Source organism: Phalangium opilio, unplaced genomic scaffold, assembly GCF_054372755.1.
Source record: "Phalangium opilio isolate 3A_F unplaced genomic scaffold, DU_Popi_V2 ptg000082l_1, whole genome shotgun sequence".
Lineage (NCBI taxonomy): Eukaryota > Metazoa > Arthropoda > Arachnida > Opiliones > Phalangiidae > Phalangium > Phalangium opilio.
This window is the reverse complement of record NW_028324189.1, coordinates 216751-225823: the sequence shown is the minus strand read 5'-3', so window position 1 is coordinate 225823 and position 9073 is coordinate 216751. Positions and strand designations below refer to the sequence as shown.

At 38.6% G+C, this 9073-nt stretch overlaps 3 long non-coding RNA genes across 3 annotated transcripts; 2 read left to right on the top strand and 1 right to left on the bottom strand.

Moving 5' to 3' along the window:
- Window positions 1-70: 70 nt before the first annotated feature.
- LOC149650662 (uncharacterized) lies at window positions 71-2141 on the top strand. The gene is made up of 2 exons (XR_016370925.1): window positions 71-449; window positions 1709-2141. It is a non-coding gene; the product is annotated as an uncharacterized LOC149650662 (long non-coding RNA).
- LOC149650661 (uncharacterized) lies at window positions 538-8712 on the bottom strand. The gene is made up of 4 exons (XR_016370926.1): window positions 8623-8712; window positions 8398-8539; window positions 2823-3734; window positions 538-2756 (listed from the first exon to the last, which is right to left on the bottom strand). It is a non-coding gene; the product is annotated as an uncharacterized LOC149650661 (long non-coding RNA).
- Window positions 8667-9061, top strand: LOC149650660 (uncharacterized). The gene is made up of 2 exons (XR_016370928.1): window positions 8667-8777; window positions 8860-9061. It is a non-coding gene; the product is annotated as an uncharacterized LOC149650660 (long non-coding RNA).
- Window positions 9062-9073: the final 12 nt, after the last annotated feature.

Genomic DNA, 9073 nt, shown 5'->3' with positions numbered 1-9073 from the left:
CTTGTGACGTCACGACAGATGTTAATGGTAATAGGTAATGATTGTCCATTCAGTTAGGCCTAGCGTTCATTCATTTAGGCCTAGCGTTCATTCATATAGGCCTAGCAGTGTTCAGCTATTTGGATTTCGTGCCCGGGGTATGGCGCACCCGAGTCCGCGCATAGGTGCTTTTAGCGCCCCCCAACGTTGGAAATGTATTTGGTTACAGGCAAAGTTCAGACGGCTCATTCGGTCCTGGAAGCCGCCGAGGTCAGACCGCTCATTCGTTGCTTGGAAAACATCGAGGAGGGTCGCTTGGAAAAACCTTTCCAGCTGATCGTGATCCCAGCTTTTGAGGAAGATTCTTGATAGCCCCGCCATTTCACTGATCGTTTTTGCCGAGGACGCAAGCTGAATTGGAAGTTCTTCAACGGCGGCCATTGCTTCGCCTCGTGGTGCTTTAACAGTCCGTAAGCCTAACTTTACAATAATCCAAACTCATCTAGCTCCCCTTAAATTATTTATTTTATTTCAAGTATTTAAATTAATTAGCTAGTGTTAAATGTTAGTGAATTTTATTTATTTATTAAAAATCAAGTACCACAAATAAAATTTTACAACGAGATCTTGGACAAAAGAGAATCCCTTAATAAATGGTTTAGGTGCTATTATTTAAAGATATTAAACGGGGTACGTTATTAATTTAGAGAGATCGCGACAGATTTTCGGAAATCAAGTCCCGCCGAACACGAGGACCGTTACCCTAAGCCTAATTAAGCCTTGTCCCATTTAAATTCTAGTTATTTACGGATACTGTCTGTGGGAATAGTTTTAAAATAAATAAATGGAAAGTTTTCCTAAAATTAGTTTAAGGGCTATTATTATAATCTATTAAAGGGGGCACGTAATTAATTTTGAGATAACGCGACAGATCTCCGGAAATCGGGTCCCGCCGAGAGAATTTTAAAGCCTAAATTAAACTGTGTCTTATTAAACTCTAGTTATTTTACGGATATTGTCTGTGGGAATAGTTTTAAAATAAATGGAAGGTTTTCCTAAAATTAGTTTATGGGCTATTATTAATTAATTTAGAGATAATTTTCGAAAATCAAGTCCCGCCCGCAGATATAGTTTTAAGACACGTGGACGTTTGCCCTAAGCCTAAGTTAACCCTTGTCCAATTTCGACTAGAGATTTTATTTGTGGGTTCTACCTGTGGGAATAGTTTTAAATAAAGATCAGGTTTTAATAAAATTAGCTAAGAAGATATTTTAAATTATTATGCCATTAAAAGGGGCAAGCAATTTAGTTTAAATAAATGTCGTTTTCTTAAAATTAATTTAGGGGATATTTTAAATTAATTTCATTATTAAACTGCGTATTTTAAAATAAATAAATAGGTTTTTCTGAAATTAGTTTAGGGATGTTTTAAATTATTTTCATTATTAAGTTATATAATTGAACTTAAAATTAAGGGCTGGTTCACTTAAAACTATTTTCTATACAATTTTGGGAAATAATTAGCTAGCGAGAGTATTTAATTCAGGGTGGAAATCGCAGTAGTCAAGTCTTTCTTTAATTTAGGGTGGCAATTAGTTGGTGTAGTTCGTCTCGGGTAGCCAGTTTTTTTAATTAAGGACACCCTCTTCTTAAATTATTTAAATCTACGAGGTTAGTTTGTTAGTAGGCAATAGTTTAATATGTGTTATTAATATGTTTTCATTTATAGATGCTGCAGATATTCTTGGATTTTTCTGTCGCTGGTCATTCCGAGACGTATCCTTCCAGATGACATCCTTTGTTCCGATTGACGCAAGACGAAGCTGTTCTGGACTTGCTATGTATCATTGCTGATGACACGCTTCGTTGGATTCACGTTACATGATGTCTTCTGGACTTGCTCTTTCTCTCAGCGCTGACTTAAAGATTTGGAGGAAATCATCGAAGCTAGAAGACACAAAATACATCTTTTTTACTTGCAAATTTTTCATGTAACCACTTAACTTAATTTTTTTCGTGGAAATTTTATTTGTAACTACTTATTATTTTTTTTCGCGTTCAAACTTTAACTTACAAACCTCTTTAATCTTTTTTTTGTTCGGAATTTTTGTAAACACTTTGGTTTTTTTGTTTTTTATTGAATAAATTTTGCCTTAAACCTCGTTCTTTCTTTTCTTGAATTTTTAATATACTAGACTTGGTTTCGATTTTTTTGCCTCTGGACTTAGGGAGATATTTTTAGGCCCCTTTTTAAGCTTTTTACTAAATAAAAAAGGCAAAAACATTATAAAAAAAAAATTTTTATATAAAAAAATTTTTTTTTTAAAAAAAATGTAAAATTTATAAAAAAATTAATAAAAAATACAAAAAAAGCATTAAAAAAGGTCAAAAAAACTACCCTAAGTGTTTTTCTTATGTTTTTGTACCTTCCATAGTAACGAAACTTTAAATTTAAACTTAAGCTACCACCCCCAAAGTAAGCCTTGCGAGCCCAATTTAAATTTAACAAGCCCCTGTTCAACTCGGGAATCATTAAATTTAAACTAAGGCCCGCTATGGAGCCCCCAAAAACCAGGAAACTTCGTCCTTAGCATGGGATTTCCAATGAAAGTCCACTAGATGATAGAAGTCTTCCACTAGATGATAGAAGTCCTCCACTCGATGTTAGATGTCCTCCACTCGATGTTAGATGTCCTCCACTCGATGTTAGATGTCCTCCACTCGATGTTAGATGTCCTCCACTCGATGTTAGATGTCCTCCACTCGAGAGAATGTTCCTGCGCAAGAGAAATTCTTATTATTATTCAGAGAAAATAGCACATGCATAACTTCAAATTAATTACCTTAATATGAAAATCCACTTGAATATTCTTGCATGATGTAACGTAAAATGTTCGGGCAGAAGACAAATTATTATGATTTGACAAATTGCACACGCGTAACATTCAACTAAATACCTTAGTATGGGGAAGTAAAATAATACCATAAAAACCTAAGCCTTGATTTAATAATAATAATGATAATAAAGGTTTTGTTTATTGGAAACCTGCTTAAAATCGTGTTTACTTTTAAAGGACAAAGCGTACAAGCAACCTTCTACCTTAAACATAAATCAGAAATTTATTTAGATCCTACAAAACTCCCTCAAAGAGTTGCCAAACGCTTTTCCCCTAAAAATATTTATAATTAAAATCCCTAAAATAGATGCCTCAATACCGCAAAGGGAATCTCACCCTTGAAATCCTGATTACGTTCATTATTCTTAAAAGGGAGGGCTAGAGCCATTGTTCACCTATTCCATAATCAAGCATTTTATTTATGTCCTGACAAAAAGAAAAATCCCTAAAAACAACAGGACACGTAGCGCTTTCCTTCTAAGAATAAATAGAATAATAAATAATAAACTAAATAGCCCAATAATTGCCTACAATGTTTGATGGGCTGTCGAAATAGTCTTTTTTGCTAATGAGATTCCCTTTAAACGGATAAAATCAAAGTGTAGACCTGAATTGAGAATGGAATTGTCCCCTTAATATCGCTAACGTTACTATTAATAAGATTTAATTACTTCACTGAGAGCCTAAAATGTCTAAATTGTTTTCCTAGTGAGATTCAGTTTCAACGGATAAAATCAAAGTGTAGAATGGAATTGTAATGGGTTCATTGACCTGATTAATATAGTGTGCAATTTGTCAAATGATAAATAATTCATTCTAGAATCCAACATAAATTTCTCCTTTGGAAACAGATGATAGCTAAAAAATACTATCTGTTCAATTCAAACAATCTAATACGAAATTAAAATTATTATCAGCTTAATTGGCACAAGCATTTTGAATAACATTAGTTCCACTTTCAAATAAATCATTTAACATAACGAGAAAGATAATTATTAATACGGTTTAGGGTCAATCTTGAAATATTTGTCAATTAAACAATCACTTTGAATTACTTTTAAACCGAGTAAAAGATTGAACAGTAAAACCAGGAATGAATGCAACGCGCAATTAATTAGAAGAATTTAATTAGATTAATTTCAAATATTTTGAATAAGTACGACATAAATGTGAATCATGAATACTGTGTGCCAAAATAAACTTCTAAATTCTTGTAACAACACAAATGTTACGGTGAAAACAAATGGGCTTGACACCCACAGGGCCGGAAATAAGAAAACTTTCATATAGAACATGTGTCCCCTCCTTTGACTAGAACATTTATAGGACCTTGTCCACTAGTGTGTGCAAAAATCCGCGTATCTCTAGTAGAACCAGAGTTATGAGCCCCCAAAGTTGGGTGTAATTATGGTGGGATTGGGGGGGGGGCAAATAGGACTATAACATAGTCAAAAGACACCCCATATCAATAGTAGAACCAGAGTTATGAGCCCCCAAAGTTGGGTTTTATTATGGTGGGGGGGGGGCAAATAGGACTATAACATAGTCAAAGGACACCCCATATCTCTAGTAGAACCAGAGTTATGAGCCCCCAAAGTTGGGTTTTATTATGGTGGGGGGGGGGGGCAAATAGGACTATAACATAGTCAAAGGACACCCCATATCTCTAGTAGAACCAGAGTTATGAGCCCCCAAAGTTGGGTTTTATTATGGTGGGGGGGCAAATAGGACTATAACATAGTCAAAGGACACCCCATATCTCTAGTAGAACCAGAGTTATGAGCCCCCAAAGTTGGGTGAAATTATGGTGGGATTGGGGGGGGGGCAAATAGGACTAAAACATAGTCAAAGGACACCCCAATATCTCTAGTAGAACCAGAGTTATGAGCCCCCAAAGTTGGGTGTAATTATGGTGGGACTGGGGGGGGGGAAAATAGGACTATAACATAGTCAAAGGACACCCCATATCTCTAGTAGAACCACAGTTATAAGCCCCCAAAGTTGGGTGTAATTATGGTGGGATTGGGGGGGGGCAAATAGGACTATAACATAGTCAAAGGACACCCCCATATCTCTAGTAGAACCAGAGTTATGAGCCCCCAAAGTTGGGTGAAATTATGGTGGGATTGGGGGGGGGCAAATAGGACTAAAACATAGTCAAAGGACACCCCAATATCTCTAGTAGAACCAGAGTTATGAGCCCCCAAAGTTGGGTTTTATTATGGTGGGGGGGGCAAATAGGACTATAACATAGTCAAAGGACACCCCATATCTCTAGTAGAACCAGAGTTATGAGCCCCCAAAGTTGGGTTTTATTATGGTGGGGGGGCAAATAGGACTATAACATAGTCAAAGGACACCCCATATCTCTAGTAGAACCAGAGTTATGAGCCCCCAAAGTTGGGTTTTATTATGGTGGGGGGGGGGCAAATAGGACTATAACATAGTCAAAGGACACCCCATATCTCTAGTAGAACCAGAGTTATGAGCCCCCAAAGTTGGGTGAAATTATGGTGGGATTGGGGGGGGGCAAATAGGACTAAAACATAGTCAAAGGACACCCCAATATCTCTAGTAGAACCAGAGTTATGAGCCCCCAAAGTTGGGTGTAATTATGGTGGGATTGGGGGGGGGGAAATAGGACTATAACATAGTCAAAGGACACCCCATATCTCTAGTAGAACCACAGTTATAAGCCCCCAAAGTTGGGTGTAATTATGGTGGGATTGGGGGGGGCAAATAGGACTATAACATAGTCAAAGGACACCCCCATATCTCTAGTAGAACCAGAGTTATGAGCCCCCAAAGTTGGGTGAAATTATGGTGGGATTGGGGGGGGGCAAATAGGACTAAAACATAGTCAAAGGACACCCCAATATCTCTAGTAGAACCAGAGTTATGAGCCCCCAAAGTTGGGTGTAATTATGGTGGGATTGGGGGGGGGGAAATAGGACTATAACATAGTCAAAGGACACCCCATATCTCTAGTAGAACCAGAGTTATGAGCCCCCAAAGTTGGGTTTTATTATGGTGGGGGGGGGGCAAATAGGACTATAACATAGTCAAAGGACACCCCATATCTCTAGTAGAACCAGAGTTATGAGCCCCCAAAGTTGGGTTTTATTATGGTGGGGGGGCAAATAGGACTATAACATAGTCAAAGGACACCCCATATCTCTAGTAGAACCAGAGTTATGAGCCCCCAAAGTTGGGTGAAATTATGGTGGGATTGGGGGGGGGGGCAAATAGGACTAAAACATAGTCAAAGGACACCCCAATATCTCTAGTAGAACCAGAGTTATGAGCCCCCAAAGTTGGGTGTAATTATGGTGGGATTGGGGGGGGGGAAATAGGACTATAACATAGTCAAAGGACACCCCATATCTCTAGTAGAACCACAGTTATAAGCCCCCAAAGTTGGGTGTAATTATGGTGGGATTGGGGGGGGGCAAATAGGACTATAACATAGTCAAAGGACACCCCCATATCTCTAGTAGAACCAGAGTTATGAGCCCCCAAAGTTGGGTGAAATTATGGTGGGATTGGGGGGGGCAAATAGGACTAAAACATAGTCAAAGGACACCCCAATATCTCTAGTAGAACCAGAGTTATGAGCCCCCAAAGTTGGGTTTTATTATGGTGGGGGGGGCAAATAGGACTATAACATAGTCAAAGGACACCCCATATCTCTAGTAGAACCAGAGTTATGAGCCCCCAAAGTTGGGTTTTATTATGGTGGGGGGGCAAATAGGACTATAACATAGTCAAAGGACACCCCATATCTCTAGTAGAACCAGAGTTATGAGCCCCCAAAGTTGGGTTTTATTATGGTGGGGGGGGGCAAATAGGACTATAACATAGTCAAAGGACACCCCATATCTCTAGTAGAACCAGAGTTATGAGCCCCCAAAGTTGGGTGAAATTATGGTGGGATTGGGGGGGGGGGCAAATAGGACTAAAACATAGTCAAAGGACACCCCAATATCTCTAGTAGAACCAGAGTTATGAGCCCCCAAAGTTGGGTGTAATTATGGTGGGATTGGGGGGGGGGGAAATAGGACTATAACATAGTCAAAGGACACCCCATATCTCTAGTAGAACCACAGTTATAAGCCCCCAAAGTTGGGTGTAATTATGGTGGGATTGGGGGGGGGCAAATAGGACTATAACATAGTCAAAGGACACCCCCATATCTCTAGTAGAACCAGAGTTATGAGCCCCCAAAGTTGGGTGAAATTATGGTGGGATTGGGGGGGGGGCAAATAGGACTAAAACATAGTCAAAGGACACCCCAATATCTCTAGTAGAACCAGAGTTATGAGCCCCCAAAGTTGGGTGTAATTATGGTGGGATTGGGGGGGGGGAAATAGGACTATAACATAGTCAAAGGACCCCCCATATCTCTAGTAGAACCACAGTTATAAGCCCCCAAAGTTGGGTGTAATTATGGTGGGATTGGGGGGGGGGGCAAATAGGACTATAACATAGTCAAAGGACACCCCCATATCTCTAGTAGAACCACAGTTATGAGCCCCCAAAGTTGGGTGTAATTATGGTGGGATTGGGGGGGCAAATAGGACTATAACATAGTCAAAGGACACCCCCATATCTCTAGTAGAACCACAGTTATGAGCCCCCAAAGTTGGGTTTAATTATGGTGGGGGGGGCAAATAGGACTATAACATGGTCAAAGGACACCCCAATATCTCTAGTAGGACCACAGTTATGAGCCCCCAAAGTTGGGTGTAATTATGGTGGGATTGGGGGGGCAAATAGGACTATAACATAGTCAAAGGACACCCCCATATCTCTAGTAGAACCACAGTTATGAACCTCCAAAGTTGGGCGTACTGCTATTCCTATGGAGGGGGGGGGGGGGGGTTTGTTTGCGAAAATTTGCCCTCAGCCCTGTTTATCTTAATTCCAAGTTTTTAGTATGGTTGGATGGGGGGCAAATAGGGCTATAACGTACTCAAATAACAAAAACGACTTAACTCCTTTGACTAGAAAATTTATAGGACATTGTTCACTAGAGTGTGCAAAAATAGCATCGCTTGTTCATGGTGAAGCTATCAAAACTATGGGAAAATTTATAATAATAATAATAAAAAGGCTTTATTCATTATGGGACAATGTGTCCTGTGCTTATTTCCGGCCGTGGACACCCATATTAACACCAATAGATTTGTTAATTGAAAACGTTTTAGAGAACTACAGTTCTGCCGTTAATGGTTTTCTACTCGCTTCAGTTAAGGGCAATATACAGCCAATAACCAAAGCAACAAAAGTGCATTAGTTATTTAGAACTATGGAGTTCCAAATAACTACCATTATGTTTGGTAACCAATATATAAAATCAACTAAGGCTATGTTTTCTTCAAACAGACAATGGTCCTAATTAACAAACCTATCTGGCACCGTTAATGATATATTTTTCACCTGTAACGCTTCATTTCCATTCGTTTGCGATAAAATTTTGGTATTTAATCTAAATTAACCCTTATAAATAAAAAATATTTACCTGGAAAGATCACTTTAGCAACACTGAAAGAGGCTATGACTTCCAGCAAACGCAGCACCGCCCCAAAGACAAAGGCTTAAGCCTTGGTCGTAATTAACAAACGTATTTGGCACGGTAAACCATAAATTTTCCACTTGCAACGCTTAATTTCCGATTGGTAGCGATAAAACTTTGGTATTTAATCCAAATTAACCCTTAAAATGTACATAAAATCAAAATATTTACCAGCAAAAATCGGACAGAAAATCGCAGCGGCTAGTTCTCACGGAAATCGACCCCAAAATTGACCTTGATTGAAAAGGATTATGGGCTGCAAACATGGACCACTAGATGGCGCTGCTAAAGTTAGGCTGCGGCAGACTTCAAAATATGGCGGGAGCGTGCGTTTCAATTTTATTGTTTCTATTTTCTAATATAATTAATAATTTAGTTAATTATAATTTAATAATGTCTTCTAAACAGCCCAAAACACTTTTCTCTACTTTAAAAAGGGGGAACCGGAGTTTATGGATTCCTACAGCTGAAAGAAACACCCTATAAACATGTTTGTCTAATAGGCTGAAACCTGAAATCATTAAACTAATTCCTGTGAAAGCTAATTCATTTTACAGGGGACCCAGTTTTACGTTGATCTAGATCAAATAAAAGTTCTGAAAATCCAAAATCTTTCTTTGCT